This window comes from Pezoporus wallicus, unplaced genomic scaffold (assembly GCF_028554395.1).
Source record: "Pezoporus wallicus isolate ANWC-B61680 ecotype Strahan unplaced genomic scaffold, APGP_CSIRO_Pwel_v1 contig_4684, whole genome shotgun sequence".
NCBI lineage: Eukaryota > Metazoa > Chordata > Aves > Psittaciformes > Psittacidae > Pezoporus > Pezoporus wallicus.
In genome coordinates this window covers 1717812-1741405 of record NW_026637499.1, presented here as the reverse complement: position 1 = coordinate 1741405, position 23594 = coordinate 1717812, and the positions used below count along the sequence as shown (strand labels likewise).

General features: G+C 43.5%; 1 long non-coding RNA gene across 1 annotated transcript; it reads left to right on the top strand.

Annotated features, from left to right (window-relative positions):
• The first annotated feature begins 2878 nt into the window (after positions 1 to 2878).
• On the top strand, positions 2879 to 10963 carry LOC130597396 (uncharacterized). The gene is made up of 4 exons (XR_008971762.1): positions 2879 to 3048; positions 4524 to 4689; positions 6349 to 6678; positions 10878 to 10963. It is a non-coding gene; the product is annotated as an uncharacterized LOC130597396 (long non-coding RNA).
• Positions 10964 to 23594: the final 12631 nt, after the last annotated feature.

Genomic DNA, 23594 nt, shown 5'->3' with positions numbered 1-23594 from the left:
CCAGTGAAGGTCTATAGTGAGAGTGGTTCATTCATAATAATATGATACCAGGAGCAGCTTGTTTGAGAGCAGTATAAATGGAAGGAGATCAGGCTTTCCTGTAGGTCTAATTAGGAAATCATCTGAATAAGCTTTATTTTATGTATGTCTGAAGGTATGTATCTCCTCTCCCCTTTGAAGGCTTAAGAACAGAGAAAGAGAGTAAAGAAAACTGAAATGAGCTGATTTCCACATCCTGCTTTGCAACCTTTGCACTCACTTGCTGCTTGTACAGCTGGGCAGTGCTGTGAATTAGTAGGGCTCATTACTGTATCCTTTAGCATTCAGAGCCTTGTGGAGGACTGCAAACCTCAAGAGCCCAGTGGAGCATTTAAAAGAGAAGCTGCAGCATTTTCTCTTAAAGAGCTGCTCTGTCTCCAGCTAAAGTGCTGTTGTAGCTCACTTCTGGGAGGGGAAAGCCTTCTATGCCTGTGTGTCTGTGCTACTTCAGAGTGGACTCCTTGGGGAACCATCATAAACGCACTGCTGAGACAGCCTAATAACCCAGGCAGCACTTGAGCAACGCTTCTCCTGCATGGAGAGGGGATGGTCCTGGTTCAACCCACTGCGTACCATCAGCTGTGCCCCCAGGGACGGTCACTTCATGTCCTCCCTTTCAGGTGATCTCTGAATTGGAGACCAGCAGAAAGTTATTTCTCTTCCCCCAAAGCATCAAATCACTGCGCACACGAGTGGAGCCAGCTTGGAGATATCTCTCATTCACGTAGCAGCTGAGGGAGTTTCCTTGCCCTGCACTACTCTGGTTCGGTGGCATCTGAAAAGGCTCCTGTCTCTCTTGCTCCTTGGTTCTTCATTCATTCTCAACAGCCCCTTTATGCTCCCTGCAGACCCCTCTCACAGCTCTTCTCATGCATGCAATGACTCTGCTGGGTCTCAGCAGTGTTACAGGGGTCTCCTGAAATCACAGTCTGGGTGTCTCTCTATAGACAGATTCCTACCGTTAAATACACCCACTTATTAAATTTCACCCTTACCTACTGTATGACAGTCATCCTCGACAGCCCATTCCTGACCTCCTCCGAGGTGATAGACAAAACAGATGTCTTCCTTATGAGGACTGGAATCCTGGGTTTCCCTTTCCAGTGATGGTAGCAGAGAGACAGAAGGGGAAGGGGAGGAGAAGAAAAAAGTTAGAAGTTAAAATAAAACCCCTAAAATCCTCAATCTTGCACACAACTATCCATAGCAACAGCAGGATCTTAATGCTGCAGTCTCTGTCCTCCCTGTGCTTTCTCCCCAGGGGAATAGATCCCTCATCCTGCTGTGTGTTAACTCAAGGACCAAGAATGTGCTGATTCATTGTGGTGACTGCCTTCAACTTTGGAGGCATATTCATGATGTTTCTTGGTATTCTGAAAAATCCCAGTCTTTGGAATCATGGCACTTTGAATGAATCAAATAAAGATTTCTCATTCTGTCTTTTAAATATGTTAACGTTTGTTTTCTTGTAAAGATGATTCTTCTGGCACTGCAATTTTAAAAACTGAGTAAGGAAATCTCAACAGAGAGCAGAAATTCATACTAACACTCATTATTTACCAATATTTTTGCATAAAATATTATCCTTACAATGAACCAACGATTCCTTTTGTGAAGCTGCCACCTTGTTATTGGGGTTGGAAGTGCAGCTACCTACTGTGATCAGTTCAGCTTACTCACAACTGCAAATACCAGCTGTAGGAATAAAGATTAATTAGTATGATGGTTTTAAAGCACAATGGGTTCATTCAAGATACCGTCCAGAGCCTCTACATCTCCACGGGTCTGGCAATGAACCTGAGGGCCAGGGGAGCATCATCTACAGACGGAGCTAGTAGGATCGAGGCATGGCAGCTTCAATAGCCATGCTGGAGAGAGCAATGGAGATCCAAAATATCAAACCATCTTTCACTCCCTGGTAATGATTAATTATTCACTTAAGCTAGGTTGCACCTCCTGGCTTTGTGTCCCTAGGAAACCACTGTGTCAGTATTCATTGTCACGCTCTAATCCTAAACAAACATGCAGGTAAATGATAACATCCATCAAATGACCACACAATGTGAAAATCCATTGTAGGGTGTATTTTTTCCTAACAGCATGATTGAATAAATTAACCAGGTAGCTGAGCAGTAACCTTGAGATAAATGATTAGGTGGGTTTATTTTTTATTTGGGGGGGAAAAAAAAAAAAGGAAGATGACACAGTTTTATCATATTTATAATAAAAGTCATTGACATAATAAAACACTCCCATCACATCAGTATTCATTTCTGCAAATAGAGCGCTGACGTTTTATAATATTAACATGTGCTATAAATGTCACTGATATATTAAGATTTTCAGTCTCTCTAACCAAAAATATAGAGAGATAACTGAGGAAGAGATGACTAATTCTAAGAGATTAAAAAGAACATTTTCTCGTGCAATTAAATCATCTTCTGGTGATTGTGAGATGAGTGAAACACACAAAAGGCCTATTCTGTGGTTGCAGTTTTTATCACCCCACAGAACAATCTCATGCATTGAATAACTGGGGCATGGGGTAAACTTAGGCCTGTTGGGAAGTGCAGCACCTGGTGAGCTACTGGGCAGACTGTGTATTGCATGGTAGTGTGGGTGCAGCTATTGGGGCTTTGCTCAAAATGTGCCTTTGGGCATCTCCTTGAGCTGATGCACATGGTCTGCACCAGGGCTGGATTTCACTCACATCCTCTGGGTTGTAGGGCCAGCATTCAAGAAAAGATCTCTGGGCTTCCTCTTTACTAGAATGTGGACAACAGGAGTTCATACTCTTAGCCTGTATTCATAGGAGCTCATATTCAGCAGCTGAGTCCTGAACGGGACATTTGCTGGCTGTGCTCTGCTCCTGGGACTGCCAACCTCTTGGGACAAGTTGTTCCTCTGGCTGCACGGAAGAGCTAAGCTCACTAACAAGAATATGATCAGAACACGACCAGGGAGATCCAGAGCCTGCACATGGTCTGTATTGCAGCAAAACCCCAAGAGGTGAGCTGTCAACAGGGATAGACCCAGTAATGTAACATTTAATTAATGACTAAGTGATAAACAATGAGTAAGGGTTGAAGGAACCCCTTGACACAGTGCTAAGAAAATCTTGCTGAAGTTCCTGGGTCCCATCAAGTTTCCATACAGCACCTATCATACAGCACCTATTTGAGCCATTGAGCTCAAAACAAAGCTCTGTGCTAACCAACAAATAAGCTTATTTCAAACCCAGCAGCCTCTGGTAGGACATCCAGAATATGAACTCTTATGAGTTCTTTTGGTCCTCAAGTTTGAACTTCCTTTATAATCTGGTCTGAGCATTTCATCCCATGATTTTTTAACTACACCTGTAATTTCTGTCTTGTAATTTTTATAATAAGGAGGTGTTTGTGTTCTGTACAAAGTCAGTACAGAATTTTCACACCAGCACACTTTGTGAGTCACTTATGGGGCCTTTCCCCCTTTTAACCAGCAGTTAAAGCAGTGCAGCACCTGAAGTGCGTTCCCTCCCAGCTGTTTAAATGACACCTACATCAGTATTAATTATTTTTCCTCCTACATGGAAATAACATGCATTTATACAACAGGTCATTTCCCTAGAAAGCTTGCAATCTGATAAAGAAAAAGAAATAAAAGAACCAGGAGCAAGCAGTTAAGGGGCTGACCCAGAGCCGCACAGGTTGGTATCATGAGAGGAACAGCAAATAATTTTACCTGAGGCACAGGCTGAATTTAAAGATCAGTTGCTTTGGCTGTCGAGATTTGATTGCAGCAATGCAGTGCAGTTCTCCCAGCATAAAAAAGGTACTGACTGCAAAAGGGTGGGAGAAAGGCAGCAAACTAAATAATTTGTATATGTCTGGATCTATCTGTATATCCGTATCTGTCTGCCTGTCTATCAGTCTTCCTTAACCTCCTGTTTTCCACTGAGATGCAGACAGCTTTACAATGTTGTCATCAAGTCCCCAAACAAATGTCACAGACATTGCCAAATTTCAGTTCGCAGGAGAGACAATGTGTGTGCTTTCTATTATTTATTTATATTCAGGGAAACAGTGCTGGTTTAATTATGCCTGAATAGCTACAGAGGTACCAAAGGCCTAAATGAATGTATTCCTAGCCATTTGGAGTCATGAGTTTTAATTAGGCTTGCAGCTTTCTTCCAGTTCCATTTTGCCACTGTTGCAACTCAGTCTTTGAATGGGAGCAGGCGATGGGAAATAAACCTGGTAAACATGTTCTACAAACACCTCGTTGACCTGCAGCAGCTACAGCCTTACTTACTGCCCAAGCATTTGTTTAAGGGTAATTTGATCATGGGAATCCTCCTGGGGTTACTGATGCTCCAGGTCTCGAAAGGGGTCTGGCAGGGTTTATTTGTGTCACTTGCCAGGGTTTCCTCTCCTGGGAGTCCCAATTACAGCAGCATCAGGGAGGTATAAATTCAGATCTCCAGGCTCCGTGTGTCTCTGCAGATGAACTCACTGGTGCCTATGAGAACCAATTCCCGTTATAAAGCACCACGTAAAACAACAGAGACCTTGGGACTGCTGAGAGCAGAAGAAATAATAAACATCCCACAGAGAGGAAATGAAGTTCCCCCCCTCCCGTCTTTCCTTTTCGCTCCACCGCATAATAATGGTGAGTGTTTGGATTGCAGGGGGCTGCCGGGGCCACGGGTGAGAGGAGGAGGGAGAAGCAAAGGCAGCAGAAATGGAGATTTTGTACTTACTAAAGCAAGTTATTTTTCAACCTGCGCTCAGCTCTAAAGTTCACCACTGAATTATTAAGTGTGGCAGGCTCAGAATCTGCTTCAGCAAATAACAGCTATATTTCTTTTGGAAATCATGGGTGCCCGAATCTTGGGGCTGTGGGAAAAGCAGAACAGTGTATGGACTGGAGATGGCCATCTTTGCACCATCCCCAGGAGGTGCTCTGGGGTCCAGAGTTCTTCACCTGGTCACTGTCCTTCCCCTATCACAGGCTGCTTGTCTCTAGTCTCAGTCACGTTGCCACGTGGTGATGGGGAAGAAGAGGTAACCTCGGAACAGGCAGCAAGAGAAGCAGAATAGACTGTAGGATCTGGACTCATGTGAAGGGAAAGGTCAAGATTTATGGAATCCTGATGTGGAAAAAAAATTGTGACATAGCTAAACTTGCATTCTTTCAGGTGCTGCCAAATATCCCATACTGCAAATAGTTAAAAAGCATCTGAACATGTGCACTCATATGCAAAGGAGGAAGGGGTAAAAAGACCAACTTTTTACTCTTATGCCCCATCCCTGGCAGTGTTCAAGGCCAGACTGGATGGGGCTAGGAGCAACCTGGTCTAGTGGAAGGTGTCTGTGTGGCAGAGTGCTGGAATTGGATGAGTTTTAAGGTCCCTTCCAAAACAAACCATTCTAGGATTCTATGATCAGCCACAAACTGTACCCAGGTTAAACAAATCACTGCCTAATAATAGACGCTACTGATCTCTATAAACAGTCATCTCCCTATTCATTCTTTGACTGCAGGTAAATAACTTACCATTGCTGACTTGCTAGGGTAAGATCTTGCGGTTTCAGTGTGGTTGCACTGCTGGAAGGAGGGGAAAGCTTAGAGCTGCTCTTCCAGACAAGTTGCAGACTCAGGCCAGCATCACTGAGAAGGTGGTGTTTGATTCACACTGTGAAGATTCCTCTTGTTACTGAAGTGCTGAAGACTTAATTATGTTTTTAGATGATAGCTTAGACTCGGCAGCACAAGCTGAATTGTACAAACAAGGAAGCTGACTCAACCAGACACCCAAGACAGCCCAGCCCAACCCCTTCAAATGCGGTGCATAGATGATTGCTTCTCCTACAAGATTAAAAACTGAAGCAACACGAAGGCTTAGTATGTTTCACAATGAATTCTGATTTATCAAACATGATTAGTGGATTATGAATATGGATGTGATTTCTAAAACCAAAAGAAAGTTCATGTGGCTCATCCTTCCTTAAAAGATTAATTTGAACTCCAGCAGCAGCAACAGCAATACAAATATATTGCGTGTAAAGTCAGGAAATGCGAAAAAGGAGAGAGGAAAGAGAGATTTTGGAAGAATCAGGTATAGCTCAAGCAGGATCAGCTATGTCCAGGGATTTACTGAAGTCCTGTACAGTAAATGCAGTTTCAACAAGGAACAGAGATGTCTAGAATCTATTTTTACATTGTTATTAACCCTTGTGCTTTAATCTACTCCCACAAACCAGAAGTTTAGACTTGAGGGAGTTCTATCTCAGCAATACTATTTGTCTTTTCACTTCTTTTCCCCAGACACAGCCCTCAAGGTTTGGCATCAGTTCCCATCTGCAGGAGCCATACTGAAGGTTCTTTATCACAGCAGGCTTCCCAGAGGCCAGCAATCTTCTGCCACCTGGTTAAGCTGGCTTTATAGCTGTGTCACATCAGAAGAAGTGAATAAAGGAGTAATTAGGGGACAAGAGAAGGCACAGTGCAGCTCTAGCAGGACTGCCTGGAGATGGAAAGACAGTGGTTTTGGGGTGTGAAGCTGGATGCAAAGATAAAGTTTCACACTGAAGGCTGGTGATAGCAATGAAGCATTTGGGAGCTGGCTACAAACCCATGAAGGACATACTGGGACAAGTAGGTCTTGGATATTATTAAGGTGACCTCCAGCCAAAACTCCAGGTTTTCTGCCTGAAAAGGCAGTGAGTCTTATCCTCAGAGCAACTTCCATGTGCTCCTTGTAAGGCAGCACAAACACAGCCAGTGACCATGTTTCTATGCTGCGGACAAGAGCAAAGAGCTACTCCTCAGTTGTGAGGGCCTTGTACCTCTGAGCAATATCATATTTATCAAGAGAGCACTCTGCCTAACCACACAAGGTCTCCTGTGCTCATCACCATGGTATCTGAGTGTCTCATTTATTATAGAAACAAACAACTCACTTCAGAAACGAGTTAAGGTTGCTAAGTGACAACAATGTACTTACTTACCACATCATTTGCAAAACCCTCACACTTAAAAACAAGGAAATGAATGATTAAGGACTCCTGAAGCCCTATACTGCCCACATGTTAAATCTGTATTTTTTAGCTGAGTACAAAGAAGTGCACTTTTTCTTTAGGCAAAACAACCTCCTGCTTAACCTGTGGATTGTTTTCTTTTTCGTTTCCCCTCTTTTAGGTGATATTTTCTATTTCATTGAATTTGGTGTACAAACATTTTCTTTGAAGGAATATTCCTAAGAGGTAAATATAATTAGTTACTTGAACTATTTCCAAGTCCCATTACTAACAGCTTATACTGCATTTGTAATATGTGCCCAGTTTTCTAGGTGAAAGAAAAAAGTCCATAATATCATCTTCAAATCAACATTCATTTTGGAGGTGTTCCACATCGTTTGAAAAGGATTTGTTTTCTGTTTAAATTCTAGAAGTGGTCATAGAAAAGTCAGAATTAAGGTTGTTGAGATGTTTTCTGACACATTTCATTGTATTTGACAAAACGACTTAGAATCCAAACTCATCTAAAGTCAAGAAGAACTTTGTCACTGTGCTCAGACTGGTCAGGATTTCACCCTTTGTATGTTTTGTGAAGGCAATAAAAGATGTATGACGTTCTTAATTATTTATCTGCTGGCTTTTAAACACTTGGGGTTTGTACCTAATGCAACAGAAACAAGTGGTGCTGAGGGAGTAATGCCGTTACTTAATTGTAACTCGTTTGAGGAACAAAACTGCTGTTTATTTCAGGATTTCTTTGCTTTTCTATCTTTTCTTTTCATGGGGATAAATGAAGATCCAGGGTCTGCCTCCATTTGCAGTAGACCAGAGATTAGAAAGACATGAATCTACATTATTGGAGAAACCCCACACCTGCTGGGAACTTGTACCTGAATGGGCTGGAATAGGTACCAGTTAGTTAAATTCAACTCGTGATCAGCCATGGTTAAGCCAATAAGAGCAGGAATCCCACATCCTTCTCATCCACTGTCTCCCATTGCTGAGGAGGATACCTCCACTGGGGTCATGTCTAAGTCCACATCCTCAGCTGGTTCTCTGGGCTGCTGGCTGAGCCATGTTGTGATCCAGGTTTCCAAGCAGTCAGGATGTAAAAGAGAGAGAGGAAAGCGCTCTCCTTCCTTTGTCCCCACCATTACAGCACTCACAAGAGGAGTTTTGAAAGGATTTGGTGCTCACTGAGCTGTGCTCCTTAGAAAAATGTGGCCACTCATTTTGAGGCCTAAATGGGAGTTGGATAATGTGGTTTTGGTTGCTGGAAGAATTAGTCAGTGACAAAAGGGCAGTCACAGCAGCTCTTCTCCATTAGCTTCATCCAGCAATATCAATTATGGGAGCTCTATCCCAAGGTTTCAAATAATAGCTATTTTTCTGCAATGTTATCATTTTTGCACATAGAAATGCCTTTTGTATGAACCACTGTCAAGGTCTAATCTAATCTATTTATCTGTATTTACAAGGCACTTATCTTCTGTAGCATCTAAGTGCTCCACATGGATTAATAGACAACACTGTCATCCAAATGCCATGTTTCAGTGCTTTGTAACACAATGAAAAATATCCTGGACTAAAAACTTCCCTCTTGGATCCTATGTGAAATGGAAATCATGATGAAGACCATGACTGCATGGGGATCAAGAAAAACACTATAGGCCAAAACCTGCTGTCATAATTCTTGTTGATGTCAGTGGATTTGATGCCACCATTGGTTTTGAAGTTGTCTCTCCTTGGTACAGCAGAGGCTCATGTCCAACCCAGAATGGCTGCTTCCATCACCTGTATTAATGCAGGACCTGGCTTCCCTTTGGTATCATCTTCCTAGCATAGGCAGCATCCCCAGCATCCCCATGCTGACCCCTGGGGTGCAAGAACACTTAGAGAACAACAGTTCCTTAAGAGAGGTCCTGGGCTCCATCCAGCTATGGTTTGCTATAGCAGAGAAAGAAATTCTGATTGCAAATTGCCCTACAGCTGCTTGCTGCTCACACTGCAAACCTGAGGTGGATTTGTTCTGGCTAAATGGTACCTTCCCCTGTAAGAGAGAGCACCTTCTAGAAATACCCCTCAAGGAAATCATGAACTTTCCATTGCATTCTGGGCAAGGGGATAGAAGAGGGAGATCAGGAAAGATCCCTGTTCCTTTGCTTAGGGAGGCTCTGAACCTCCGGGAGAGACTCTCCAAGTCTCAGCACTACACACTTCAGGGTTTGCTTAACCCTGCTTTGATTCAACAGACTCAGTATCCAAACAAACAAGGGTTTAGCTGAATCATAAATAAAGCCAGCACCCGCAAACTCCCCTTTCTCCTTCCAAAGGATTTGTCTTAGTTTGCATTTTGAGGATTAGATTTGCCTCTGATGAGTAGCTATGAGAACAGATCAAAACGTGTCTTGTTGTTCAATGACTTGTCCTGTTCACTCCTCAACCGCAGACGGCATTTTCAAGCCAGCAAAGGCCCCTATGCCCCTTTCTCCTGAATTGTGCCTCTGGACTGTGTGATACGGTTTGACAAGAGACAAAAAAGAGAAAAGTGAAGGGAAAATATCAGCCCTTCACACAGCAGTAGATAGATATATTTTTAACAGTAAACCAGAATAAATTCCTAGCTCTCCCTTTTCCTTCATCCTTAATTTCCCTAAATGAGACACTTTCTGTGATGTATTCTCCCCAGGCAAAACAAAATCAGTTTTTCCTCTGATTTTGGCTGGCTGGGTCAGGCCAAAACTGCCTTACAGGGCCCATACATTACACGGCAGGCAGGAATAATGGGAGAAGTGGGAAGAGGGGAAGCTGGACAGCACAACAGGACAATTAAATCCTGCATACAGCAAGGAGAAAAGGAATGGATTTTGGTAAGGGAGAGATAAGGATGATTCTTTTGCCAGATTCCTCAAGAGAAGTGGTGTGGGGGAGAGAAGAAGAATTTTATAGTAAGAGGTGGAAGAAAAAGAGGTTATAAACCTCAAAAGGCTGAATGCCTCATGCTAGCAATGCAGGTATCTGAATGCAGCTGAAAGTGGATGTTTCTCAGCTGCGAGAGGAGGCCCTGTTCAGAGCAGCTGTCACTACAATCTCCTAATTGGAAATAATTGGGATTCTGTCTCAAACCACAAAGCCCTGAATTAGCCAGCGCAGCCTCCATCAGGAAGCATCTGTTGCCATCTCCAATGGCAACAGTTCAACCCCCCTCCGCATCCAGCCCTCTCCCTCCACCCGCCAACTGGCAGGAGATGCCCGTTCCACCCCGAGCATCCTGCATCTGCAGTGGGCAAGGGTGCAGAGGCAGCACATGGAGAAGCAGGAAGAGGATGAGGCCTTGGAAGCTGAGGCCACCCTGGGATGCCCTGGAGGGTCATGATGGGGTGGCCAAGGGGTGCGGAGGACAGTGGGATATGGAAGGAGAGATAAAGCCTGGAGAAGCAGCTCCACTCCCCAGCACTGCTCCACAGTGGCTGTTCCAACATCACCCAGCACAAAGGGCCCTAGGAAAGACTGTTGGGAAAAATAGTGACAATAGTAAAGAAAAATGAAAAGAGTCCTTAAGCCTTTTGGGGTGGTTTTTTTGTAGGGTGGGGAACTGGGAGAAGCTGACACTAAAATATTTGGAAGAGGAAATTGTGACTCCTCATTGAGCCTTGGTGGGTGATAGGTGGTAAAATGCTTGCTGAAGAACAGGCCTTCTGAGAGAGCTGGGGGTCATGGAATCATGGAATAGTTTGGGTTAGAAGGGACCTTCAAAAGCCATCTAGTCTGCAATGAGCTGTGACAGACCTCCTACTAGCCAGTCGGGTTGTTTTGCTTCCTCCCATTTCCCTGCAGGCTGAATGTGCCACATTCATCCCTTAAGGGTTACAGCTCCACCTTACCAGGACATCCCAGCTCCCCTCCATGCCTGCTTGTGCCCAACCAAAGTGCAGAGCTGCTGGGTTTCCCCTGGTCCCTGAGAAGCAAATCCTCTCAGGAGCCGTAGAATCATGGAATAACAGATTGGAGTCCCTGTCTATGCTTTGTGAGGAAGCAGGGGATGGGTGATGCTTTGAAAACCAGACAGCCAGACTTGCATAGGCATCACCCTGTAGGGAAGAGTCTGAAAAGACCATCAAATTAACTGATTACTGCAAAATGTGCGCTAGCTTCCCTTCTACATGCTCCAGGCTTCCTTCTTTCCATCCACCCAAGTACTGAAGCCCTATAAATGGGGATTGCAGACAGTGTGTGAAGTAATTTTTATGGCTGAAAAAAGATACGGAGTTAACAGATGCTTTTAAAGCACATTCGTCCTAACCTGGGTGCCTCGGAGCCATTCTTGCTCTAGAATTGCACTTAAAGATTTTTCACCCTGGAACTTGGGAGACTAAAGAGTTTGATGCATTTTGATAACAAATTGGATCAAATTGTCTGGGTACTCTGTGCCTGGGGCAGATGTTGCAATGAAGCTGGAAAACACTTGGAAAAGCCTGATTCCCCTTCTCTATGATATCTGCATGATGCTGGGCTGTGAAATGGAGGAAAGGGGAACTTAACCTCAAGAAATCATCCTTTGCTGATGTTTCTTTGCTTAAAGAGTTTAATAACTGGTTGAGTTAGTCTAGCTTTCCTGGGAAAGTTTCACTAGCTCCTCTTTTGCTTCCTAGCTTGGATCTTCATTAGCTGAGCAGGTTCTCATACTCACCTGCCTATTTTGTAGCATGTGAAACTCAGCTCTTAGCAAACACTGAAGTGATTTGTTTTTCAAGCCTTTTAAGGACACCAACTTACTCCTCTCTCAGCTTCACGCAAGAAGAGGGAGATGGTGAGCCTTTGCTTTCCTTATTGGCAGTATATTAGCTTCTTTCTACCTCTTGAGATCAAGGCTGCTTTGTGCTTAGCACTGTGGACCTGTGACTGAAGAGACGCTCCCTGTCCTATAATGTTTACTCAGCAGGGAACAGGTGAGATGGGAAAAGAAAAGCCAAGATCAGCAGAGGAAGGTTTTACATAAAGTCACATAAAGGAGGCGGAAATGTGTCTGCTGAAGCTCAGGCTGATTTTTAAGCCCCCAGAGACCACTGTCTCCTAGCCTGTCAAGGTCTACTTATAAATTTCCCCTTTCGGAGAGTGGTACTGACTGTAAGAGGGTGGGAGAAAGGCAGAGAATCCATAAATCATTTAGCTGTGTTTTGTGTATAATTATATATCAAGCTCCCTTTTTTTTTTTCCACTGAGATGTAGACATTCGAAACATTCTCCTCAGCTCCCCAAGTAGATATCAAACAAATTGCTAGGTTTTGGTTGGCGGGCGAGAAACATCGTGACTACGCCAAATGCCAAATGGCAACAGGGCACCCCAGGGAGAAAACTGCTAGAGTTGGTGTTGTAGATGAGTGAAACATGCACACTGGGGATGTTTGGGGCTAATTTATAGGCACAGAGGGGAAGCAAATCACAGCTCTGTACCTGCACCTTCTCTCCATCTATCCCATCTCAAACTGGCAGCATGAGGGTGTGTGTTTATGCTCACGAGAATTCAGTGCAAAGCAGCAGAAGCTCAGATAGAAAAGCACTTGAGAGAACTCCTTTTTCTCACTGCACTAGAATTGGGACTGATTTACATCTTGTCTTTCACTTAGGGTACCTATATTTCTTTGTAATCCAGCCTCTGGTTCGGGGCGCTGCTTTCTATTCCTGACCCCTGTTCTACAGCTCACACTAATCCTATCTATAAATTAGTTCATTTACTAAACATCAAGCACAAAACAAACAGCCTGATGGCCTATTTACCTGGCCATAATCCTGAATCAATACCATTTCCTTCTTCTGTCTAAATCAGAGGTGATTATCTGTACCATATTTGAAGTGTTAATGGTCCAAATGGTAAGTACTTTAAAGATGGGATCTTGGTGGGGGATTGGGGTATCTTTCTTCCTGTATATGTGATATTGTTAATATATAAATCAATTTATACTATAATATGACAACAGCCCACCCATCAGGCTTCTGTATACAACACACATTGCCAAATCATAGTATGGCCTGAAAGTCCATATTGTTTGGAAGCTGAGCTTTTCAGTCCTTGCTAATAAAATCTTAGGCAAAGCCTGAAAGAAATCTTGCTAACTATAGCTGGTATAATGTTAGAGGTCAATTTCTTGTTTGCTGAAAAAGTAATTCCAGCGCACAGGAAGCTTTTCACAGATTTGTTTGGACTCCCTCAAAGAGCTAATCTGGAAACAAGAGCAAATAAGAAAGATAATATCCCATTTTGGCATTTTAGAAACAAAAAGTGTCTTCAAAAAGAAATGGTGTTTTCTGTTACTCAAATTTTATCTGTCTTGAGCTCAAGGGTCCCCAGAGATGAAAAGAATTCTTATGCTTAACAAAAAAATAAACTTTCCAATTGAGCCTAAGAGAAATTCCCTTTTCCTTTTATTTTCAAAACTAATGATAAAGGGGGAGGGGAAACAATGCATAATCCATGTGGGTTTGGGTGAATCCTAATGATTTGTTTTACCCCCCCCTTGCTTTGTACAGGAAAGCAACAAGGAAACCTCTGAAGCTTCGCAGAGAGACACTACACTTACGGGATGTCCTATTGCAAGGCATCATCTTGAGTTTTGAGGCAGGAAGCTCCAATTCCTCCTACTTCTTCCCTTCACAAGCACGCTGAAAACAGGCTTTATAAATCAGTCAGACACCAAGGACAAAACTGTTTGCCAGGATATACATGCTTCATTCTTAGGGACAAGGCCTCAGCATTTGTGATTCTGGCTGGGTACGACTCATACCCAGAAGGGATGTGGCAGAGAAATCACTTCCCATTTGTTAAGGAACTCACTTAACTACTCTCAACAGGAGTGTAAAGACAGAGCTAGTGGCCTTGAGTCACTTGTTAGTCAAAGAAGACTCCAGAATGCTACAGTGTTATGAGCATCAACAGAGGCAGCAGAGAACTGGCAAGTCCTGGAGGTAATGCAGCAGCCCAGGGAAGTCATTCCCAGGATGGCTGCTTGTCAGACGTTTTCCGAGGAGAAAAGTTACCGAGTAGGAAGGCATACTTTTACACAGGCAAAATATTTCCTTCTCCCCACTGTCTGGTCTTGTTCTGTACCAAAATGAAGTTTACCATGAGGAGTTTTCTTTTAATAGGGTCTTGTGATCAGTTATGCAAAACCATAAGTGCTCCCAGCTTGCTTGCAGTCACTTGCATTATCCAGAATCATTTATCTTTGTTACCAATCAAACTGTAAGGTCTCCTTTACTGCTATTACTACTAGAAAATAAATAAAGACTTATAGAATCACAGACTGGTTTGGGTTGGAAGGTATCTTAAAGGCCACCTAGTTTCAACCCCCTGCCATGGGCAGGGAAAGTGGAGCTGCAAGAAATACTGAGGTAGATCTATGAAGCAGAGCACCATGTCATGGCTCCTTTGGTGCACCACTAAACAGGCTGGGTTATGAACCTGTTTGATTTTCTCCTGTAGGCCTGGATTTCCTTACGACATCCTCTTGTGCCACACAGACCTCAAGCTACAGTATGCATCAAACTCTTCTGTTGGATCTGATCCCTCTTTTGTCACAGCCCAGCCATACTTGCCCATGAAGAAGTGAACAAGTGAGTGCCTTGATGTGTTTCCAGAGATGTGAAAGGAAAATCTCATCATCCTTTCAGAGAACCCCAAGCTGGAGTTATTCTTGGGTCTGACCAAGGTAGGACAAAGTTGATAATTTTCCGGCTTCCTGTCCCCTCCTTTGCCCTGTTGCCACCTCCACTTTGGGCTCAGGAATACCCTGACTCCAGAAACTAGTCTCCTGGATATTTGGAGATGCTTTTTGGATTCCCCTTCTTGTAAAAGTTCTCACGTTGGAGACAGAGATGTGGGCAGGAACACAAAGGGCTCTGACTCCATTCAGCCGTTATCCACCCTGATTAATTTTACAGCTAATGACTCTCCAGACATGGTGATGTATGGGGCTCTGTCAGTGACAAAAAAATTGAACTTTTACTAATTAAGTAGAACATCTTCATAAGGTGAAAGGTTTTGCTAACGAAAGTAACTCACAAAGAATTATGCTGGCTAGAGAGTGCTGCCGAGATCACCCAGGGAAGGGAGGGAGAGCACAGTATAAAATATTCACTGCAGCTACCAGTCCAAGGTTGTCTCTGCACAGAGACTACTCACTGCCACATTTCCTGGGCTGCAGCCACCTGTCTCAGAAGAACACGGTTGACACTTTGTGCATCACCCCCTGACTGCATGATGACTGCTGTTTAATGAGGTTCCCTTGGCCCAGCAGCAGGGATGTGTCTTATCTGTTGCAATCACCATGTGAGATCTTAAGGTCCTTTCTAACCCTAACTATTCTATGAGTCTATGAGTACATACAGGATGGCGTGAGGTTCGTGGTGATGTAAGGATGTGATTGTTTAGCTTTTATTCCAGTAAGTGCCACCGAGGTACTGCGCTGTGCAAGAGGACAGCCTCAGATATAGACCAGGATGAGTGAACACGTGGCCTTTGTGAAAAGGCCGCACAAAGGACTTAACATCTGACTGAACAAAAATAATCCACCTTAGTACAAGGAAAGAAGCAGCAGGAGCAGTGTCCTGGTGTGGGATGTGAGATGGAAAAGAGGTGGTGGAGCTGCACAGGTCTACAACCACACCATCATATATTGAGAGCGCAGAATCACTACCACAGGTTGCAGCGGTAGAAGGACCACAGGTCACTTATGGCTCTTCTTTCTGTGTCCACAGAGTGCTGAAACTATCCCTGGGGAGCTGAAAGCTGAGCCATGGACTGTGCTTGCCCCACTGAGCCCCTTTTGCTAAGGAATTCCTCTAAACTGCTACAGCCCCGCTGCAGCATCCATAGGGATTCTGATCAAAAGAACGCATCCCTGCCAGGTCATGGCAGAGGGAAACGGCTCTGCTTTTATGGGAAGGACTGGTGAAGAGTAAACCAGCAAATTGTCTGTGTCTTTCCTACCCAGTAATGTCTGGAAAGAAACACCTGAAATAAGACAGTGATGATTTCCACCTGATGAAGGTATGGCCCCATGTTCTGCAGCCTTGCCTCTTTTATCCTCACACCCCTAGCCCTTTCCAATCAACTTCCCACTTGCTGCAAAGCTCATTACTATATAATTCTATTGTTGCCCTTTCAAGCAGAGATTTGTGGTGTTTTAACCAAGAAACCTACATTAAAATATTGAAATAAGTCATTAAATATTTATCTTCTTCAGCTACTTGTAAAGACAGAAGGAAATTGGGGGGGGGGGGGGAACTGTCAGAAAGGAGCATAATATTCATATTTTTTGAAGAGACTGTTTACGGTTATGTTGCCTGAGGGACCTGCAAAGACAGAATCACAGAGGCCTTTTCCTCCTTGCACTGTCTCCTTCTCCAATGGCCTTTTTTTCATTGGAGCATGCAGCTTGTTGCACTCAATTCTCCCTTCTCCTTCTCCAGTATAAATCATGCTTTACTACATTCAGATCAGTCACAGACACAGCTTCAAAGCTAGATGGAAATATGGGAATTGACCCCCTGTCATCTCCTGTGACAGTCCCTGCTTCTCCTCATGCACGCTGATGGAAACCCAGAGCAGCTCTGCCAGAGGCACTGGGGATGCACTGACATGAAATGTGTAGAGCCCAAGGTCTGCACTTGCAGCTTCTGCACAGGCTGCTCATTCCTTTTCCATCTGCATGTAAAGGAAACACGGAGATGGGGAAAGATGGCAGGAATTACCTTCACAGGTAGCAGCTAGCAAATCATCATTAGACAGCACTTACAAGGAGGAAGCTACTGAGAGATCTCTAATAATGTGAAGTGCTGGGATCTCTGATGTCAAGTGCCAGACAAGAGGCTGATGTGACTGGAGCTGAGGGCATCTTCATGATTTTGCCCCTTAGCATAGCTTTAAGGATTCTCCCTGGAATTCTCAGTTCTTACATCCACAATAACAACTCTGCCTTCCACAGACCTGCATGACTGCAGTCAAATCACTTCTTTTTAGCCCAATAATCTTTGAAGATCACAGAATCCCAGACTGGTTTGTGCTAGAAGGGACCTTAAAGCTCATCAAGCTCCAATCCCCTGTCACGGGCAGGGACACATTCCACCTTCCACTAGAGCAGGTTGCTCCAAGCCACGTCCAACCTGGCCTTGAGCACTCGTCATGGAAGGCAGACTGAGTGTTCTGTGAGCCCTGGCCACTGAATGACTAAATTCCCACCTTGGAGGGAATGTGGTCCCCAGTTATATAAGGTAGAAGAACATTTCTCCACTACTCTCACAAACGCACTCTTCACTCTCAAGCACTCCACTGCTTAGGGCAGCCCGCTTTGGTCTGTGCTCAGGCACACACACATACCTGGACATGCTGAATTGTTGTCACTTGATTTTTAAGGCTTTTAATTTCCATCTCCAGGTGACAGCGTCAAAGGAACCAAAATGATCATCCCACAGAACTAAAAGAACCCAACAGTTTGTGAAGCAGCTGGCCAGCACAAACAACAAACAAAAACCCACTGGAGCTTGTTCTGCCTCAATTCGCTGGGCAGCCTGACGTGTGGGGTAAAGAGCAGTGCCGGAGCCCCTTACCTGGGTCACCTGCATCTCAATGCACCTATGCATGAAGGTCAGGGATATTTGTGTGTGAGGAGCTGGCGCACAAAGCAGCAGAACCAATATCAGACGCTTTGCATTCAACATCCCCAAGTTCAGGATGAGAAAAGCCATTCAGAGAAAGGGAGCACACCTCACACAGGATTCTGTGGTGGAGACTGCTGCAGATTCTACCCCAATATTGTGTCTTTTTTTCTGCATTACCTGGTTAAAATACATCAACATATCAAATGGTGCTTACACATACGTGAAGAAAAAATAGTGACCCCTAAAATCACACCATCTGCAGGAGACTTAAAAAGATCCCTTTAAAGCGGCAAAACTTTCTGGCTGGCCTTGGTAGCTGTCTGGACAAGAGACCCTCAGTATGAGGAAACCTGGCTGTGGTCATGCTATGTAAGAACACAGACAGCTGGTAGTGCTAGAGCACATACTGCAGTATGGGGAAAGCTCTCCAGAGAACACCGAGTCCTACAGCAGAGATGGGACTATTTGGATTTTACAGCCCGTTATATCAAGTGCCCTTTTCCCTCTCCATCAGTCCCTAAAAGTGCCTATAATAAATAATCTGCCTTTAGAAAAGTCATCAATTCCCACTAATTTTGTTAATTCATTGAATCCCCACACAAGTATGATGGTATTTTTTGTGTACAGAAATTAAATATTTCACCCCCAGGTCCATAGACCTCAGTTTCAAAGTAAGATTTTTCTTTTACTCTATTTTCTCCCTTTCTTTCTCCGTTTCCTTCTTTCCTTTCACTCTTTTTCTTTTCCTTTCTCTTTTCCTTTCCTTTCATTTCACTTCTTTCCATGCTCAGGTTTCTGACGAAACACACTCAGGAACCACCCCACAAGCTGGCAACTCCCTCTGACACTTCGTAATAATAATTAAATGAACAGTTTTGAGCTGCTCAGCGCTTTGATGCGTTTCAGGTGCTTTTTCCCCTGTCTGTCTGGGAAACAGGGGAGACTGTGCCAGATGTTGGCCCACGTACAGGGGAATAGGAGGAGGAAGATTTCTTTGAGACACAAATAAGAGCCGCATTATGCATGATTCAGCACCTCATGTAAAAATTTGGCCCCTATCAAAAGGAACACAAAAGGCTGATCACAATGAGCAATAAACCAAAAATAGGCTGGCGAGAGGAGTGTGCTGTGGGTTTCAGAGCGGGGCAGGACAATTAGAGCTGTGCAAGATAGTCACAGGGACAAAAATAGATCCGATTCCTAATGGAAGGTGCCTTTGAAATTTGGGATTTGCATCTTGTGTGTGTGTGCTTTCAACTCAAAAATAGCAACTTGGTTAAATAGAAAAAGGGAAAGTAGGAAGATAAAAATAAATATTAATTTATTGTAACAATAATACATCTACATCTGGAAGAAACCCAGGAGTATTGCTCGTGTAAGACTGAACAAAAGATTGTGTTTTGTTTTGTTTTGCTTTAACAAATGCGTTTCTAATTCTAATCCCTATAAGAAAAATATTGTAGCTCCTTTCCTTGCAGCAGGCAGCGAAAAAGCATCTCAGCTCAGGGATATCAGGAAGCCATGTGCACGTTCTTGATCTTCCACTGACTCCTGGGGAATTAAATGGCCGTAGTTTTTGATAGGCAGTTAAGTACCTGGTGGGATTCTCAAATGCACTTCAGGGCCTGACAGCCATACACAGGTTTCTTTGCATTTTTCTCCCTCTGTGCACCACAGATGATGGGGATGGAAGGATTTCCTCAACTCCCATGGAAGACAATAAAATGCTTTGGTGAGAATTAAGAGAAGATTTAAAGGCAGGTGGAACCATCAGCTTTGAAAGAGCTTGGCATAATACTACTAATAAATACTAATACTAATGCTAATAATAATGACAACAGCTTCTCCACTTTTCACCCATGACAATCCAGCCTTTTGACTTTGTCCCACTGGCACCCGTGCTGGGAGGTTGGCAGGCACTCCTTGGAACAAGATGCCCATCCAAAGCAATTCAAGGACCTTATTTGCAATTCTCATTATTAATACCTCAGAGTGGATTTTAAAGATGCTTCCTGCTGCTACTATTTTGACTCTTTCAGCTCTACTCTGAGTACTGACCTCTTTTGAAGCTACTAGTCTTTGTACTGCTGTGATAGCCCCCCAGGTTCAACACAGTGATCAGCTTTCTCTCTGCTTTCTCTCACTACAAGGATAGGAAATTTCCTTCCCACTGTCCTAAAAGAAGTGGCCTGTATGTGGGCACAAGTCCTCATCCTAGATGCTGTAGTCCTTGCCTGGATCCCTCTTTGCCCTTTGCAGGAAGGTTCTGCCTCAGGTAAAAACAGCTTCATGCTTCTTCTGTGTTTATTCCGTTACTTGTCTCTAACAACCTTTTCCAAGGTATTAGGTGGTTGATACACCAGTAGGGCACACAGCTGATGCTTGAAATCCTAACATTTTCCACATTTTATATATCAGCTCATTACCGAAAGTGTGATCCTATGCTGACATTTCTTTTGTAACTTTTTCTCACACTACTGTCACAGACCTACAGATACATCTTCATTCCTTTTTGGTGCTTTAACATCTCCCATTCCTGGTTCCTTTTCCAGGGGGGTGAAACAGAAGAACTTATTCATAAGCAGAAAGGGATCTTGTGTCTGTTGCTCATTAGAACATCCCACTCAGTTCTATTCTTTTACTGGACTCTCTCAGCCCAGTGATGTGGGCTTGGATACAGTTAGCTACAAAAATCCTTAAAATAAATCCCAGGACATCAGTAAGGATGGCAAATCCTAATGCTGACAACATCCATCTGTTTGCCAGCTTTCTGGTAAAATGGGAGAGAACTGGAGCCCACACCTTCCATCACCTTCCACTGGAAAGGAAGATGCTGCTCTTACCGGTTCTGATTTGATTTCATCTGTTGGAGTGGGGGAGGAAGGCTGGGCCTGAGTGTGATGAGGATGAACAGCCCTGCTCCCTCCCCACTCCTCTTTGGCACTCTCATACTCTGACATTTATTTGGAGAAATGAGGACATGCTGAGATGTTTTGGGAGGAGGGAGCTGGCACGTTTCTCAGCTGACAGGAATCTATGGTGGTGGCCATCTTTAGTGGTGATGGATTTTTGCAGACACCCCCAAGATCATTACCAAAAGTTGTGTCACATGCACCAAGATCAGCCTGAAAGAGCTCACTGTGGCAGATCAGCCTAACCTGAGTGATGTTTGATGGGGCCTGCAAAGGAATCCCCCTTATAATAAAACTGTTTTCAGGCCAAGCAAATGACAATACTGCCCAGCTCAAAAAACATGTCCAGCCCTTTGCTGCACTACTTACTTTGCCAGCCAAATGAACACCCTCAGAGCTTTGGATAGGGATGACAGAGGAGAGAGAAAGGGCTGAACAGAGCCCATGAAAGCATCACTTTCAGCCCAGAGCTATATTTTGCCCTCATCTCCTCCCCATGTTCCTGGGGCTGTGAAAAATGCTCAAAAGCAAAGAGTTGACCACCCTGATGTAGATGAGGGAGAGTATTCCCAAAATGCCTCTTGCAAAGATTCTTGCATTTAATTGCACACAAGATTAGAGATCTTACACATTGTCTTAGAAATGCTGAAGACAAGCTCAAGCCCATCCCACCCACCATGCAAAAGGCAGTCCAGGGAGTTGCTTTGGGCAGCATTTCTCGCAGAGATGCAGAAATCTCAGGACAGATGCTCTTTGTGAGCATCTCCAATGACAACTTCTCTCAGACACCTCTGATCTGAGTAGTCACTGACCACCACAACACAGAAACCTTCTCCTCTGCCTTTCCACATCCCATCAACAGAAAGACACAGGAGTCATTTTATTTAACACCTTCTTTTTTACCATCTTTCTCGGGTGACAAATAGCATGAGACATACAGTGGTTAGGGCTCAAATATGAGACAAGGAAAATGTCAGTGGCTATTTTTACCTCTTCCTCAGAGCAGCCATTCACACTTTTTGGTTTTTCCTTCAGCTGTGTTGGTAGCACTTTGGAAATGCTTGGGTAAAAAGGTGAATTGTCATCACTTTCTACACGTATCTCTGGGAAAATGGACCACTTGGACCTCGGGAAAGTTTAGCTTTTCAATTTCTATTCCTACATGAAGTTCCAAGTATCAGAAAGCTCAGATAACCCAGCTGACTTTGTAACTATGCCTTTAATTTAATTGTCCATACTGAGAAACTCTATCCTAAAGGATCTCCAGTATTTCAACCATTCAACTCTCTAAGCCAAGAGGCAGTGGGAAACACCTAAATCCTTGTGTATTCTAGAAGTGTGATGGGAATTATGGACCATTTTTGAACGAATGAAAGATGTCCAATGGTATAGCAAAAGACAGAACTAATCTGTTTTAACCTTGAATTGAGTTGTCAAGGAGAATAAACCCAAAGGCAAAGCTACCTTTACTCTCTAAGCCACCACTATTTTTCTCCCTCTTTCATTCTCCTTTCCAAAATGCATGAACTTGACAGAATGGCAGAAAGAAAAGATCAAGATCAAACAAGCCACCACTACCAAATCCCTCTACCTCAAAAGACAGCCCTGGAAGTTTGTTGCAATATCAGCAGGAAAAGCAATATCCGCCTCTGAAAAATTAATATGATGCTCACTAGCTGTCTAGTTCCTCCTCTGCTTGTCAATAATTCTGTTCATTCTACGAATATTAAACCTGTTTGCTAGAGCCCATAATGTGACAAGAAGCTGATGCCTGAAAGCACGATTACTTTCAACTACACATCATATTTAATTTATGACATAACCCGGTGTTATTGCTTTTATTGAGGAACTGTACAGTGTAAAATGATTATTTGTTAAAGATTTCACTGTAGTAAAGGAAAAGGGGGGAAAAAATAGAAAAAGAGAAAAATCTTTACTGCTCCTAAAAAGGCACTTGTAAATGGTTTTTAGCTGAAAAGATACAGGGATGGGAGTTACTATTATAACATAGCTTTTGGCTTCACACATTTTTGCACTGCAAAACAGATGCACCTTTCTCCATCACTTAATTCAATCTCCTTACTGTGACAGGAACAAACAGTAGAGGAATAAAGTGAAGCTCTTTCTGATGGGGTGATGTACACGTAACTTTTCCACACTCAATGTCATTAAATCTAGGTGGTTTGTTTGGGCTGGACAATCTAAGTCCCACATCTAAGCTTGCATTCCATATTACTGTAAAGTGATAAGAATAGTTTATACTGAGGTACTGTCCTTGTGGCCCAGCTATGATGCAGATGTAGGATGATGCTGAGCATGAGCGAAATGAAAGATGACATTCCTGCCTTGAAAGAACATGCACTTTGATTTGAAAAGGTAGGACAAAAAGGAGTTTTGTTTTAGGCACATGACAAACCAAAGACCAGCCACAGATGCATTGGAATTAATGCTCATATTGCAACTGAATTTCAATAAAGGTACTATTTCTTTGGCTTCCAAGTTGTCCACTGGAGTTGCCTGTATTTTTATGGACTCTAAGAGAGGCAGGTACCTTAGATGACTACTGTGAATGCTGATGGTTGAGTCACAGGATACTCCCCAATGTCCATTTCCCATTTTAGAATTTCAGTTCAGAGGTATAAATGACAAGCCTGAAACTCATTTGAAAAGCCAATGTTGTGGTCCTCCTCCAACATTTCAGCTCCTGAGGATAGGACACTGACTTGCAGCTCTGAACAGCCTTATGGGCATTTCATTGAACCTCTGTGGATCTTGCCTTCCTAATTCTAGACCCAGAGATAGTGACTGCGAACATCCCGTACAAAACTGATCCCTTCAGGAGACTGAATAAGAGCCAAGACATCCCCAGCACAGTATTTTAGTCCTAACACCATCCTCTTCCAGACACACATGGTTTCAGTTTAAGTGCTGGGGAAGGGATGAAGTTCAGTTTATAAGAAACTGGATAAAAGATTAAAACATAAAG